Raw genomic sequence first — 1,238 nt, 5'->3', positions numbered from 1 at the left:
ATGGCCAATTCCCTGTGGGACACCAGGGCCATTTCATACTCTGGATGTGCTGCCCAGGTCTTCATAGTTGTCTTCTTGTTCTGCAGAGTATTCACTTCTTACTGTCATGGCGTATGACCGCTAAGTTGCCATCTGCAGACCCCTGCACTATGGGACACTCATGGGAAGCAGAGCCTGTGTCAAAATGGCAGCAGCTGCCTGGGCCAGTGGGTTTCTCAATGCTCTCCTGCACACTACCACCACATTCTCCATACCCCTCTGCCAAGGCAACAGAGTGGACCAGTTCTTCTGTGAAATCCCTCAGATCCTCAAGCTCTCCTGCTCAGACTCCTACCTCAGGGAAGTTTGGCTTCTTGTGGTTAGTGTCTTTTTAGTCTTTGGATGTTTCGTTTTCATTGTGGTGTCCTACATGCAGATCTTCACTGCTGTGCTGAGGATCCCCTCGGAGCACGGCCGGCACAAAGTCTTTTCCATGTGCCTCCCACACCTGGCTGTGGTCTCCCTGTTCGTCACCAGTACAGTTTTTGCCTATCTGAAGCCCCCCTCCCTCTCCTTCCCATCTCTGGATCTGGTGGTGGCTGTTCTATACTCAGTGGTGCCTCCAACTGTGAACCCCCTCATCTACAGCATGAGGAACTAGGAGCTCAAAGATGCATTGAGGAAAGTGATTTCACGGACATTTTTCAGCAGTAGTAAAATTGCCATTGCGCTCCACAAATGACTCCCACTGTGTCCTGGACCAGAAATGAGTGTTGTTTGTTCACCTTGTGTTATTGCTGTTGTTAGTATTTGTTATCATGTTGCTGCACAAATGCTTGGATTCATTCCACCTTTACTGAGAGTGCTCTGTCTCACATGGTGACCATATAAAATTGCATCCAGCACTGGGTCAGAGCTGACTCCATCACAGTATCTCTGTAATAAAGTAAGTTCTTCTCAGTGCAGTGCTTAAATCCTGGGTCTTCTTCCATAGCTGGTGTTAAGAACAGGGCCAAGATATCATGCCCAAATGGGCTACTGCTGCTGGGGTTCTCCATGAGTTCAGGAGCAAAAATCTCATAATCGGGTAATGATCCCCTAGAGACCAACGACTGGATTTAGAACTTGCCCATCAGTATCCAGTGGCAGTGGAGGGGATGAGTGGTCCTGGATTTACACACCCAGAGCATTCCACATGTTAATGCAAACTGGCTGGTGCCCTTCCTTCTGGAGGGCAAGCTGGAGCTTCCAGGAGAGCA

The 1,238-nt window shown here is 49.2% G+C and overlaps 1 pseudogene; it reads left to right on the top strand.

The window, feature by feature from the left end:
• Positions 1 to 721, top strand: LOC146600787 (olfactory receptor 14C36-like; annotated as a pseudogene).
• The last annotated feature ends 517 nt before the right edge of the window (positions 722 to 1,238 follow it).

This window comes from Rhea americana, unplaced genomic scaffold, assembly GCF_003343005.1.
Source record: "Rhea americana isolate MKP2758 unplaced genomic scaffold, rheAme1 scaffold_1150, whole genome shotgun sequence".
NCBI lineage: Eukaryota > Metazoa > Chordata > Aves > Rheiformes > Rheidae > Rhea > Rhea americana.
This window is presented reverse-complemented; position numbering and strand designations above follow the sequence as displayed.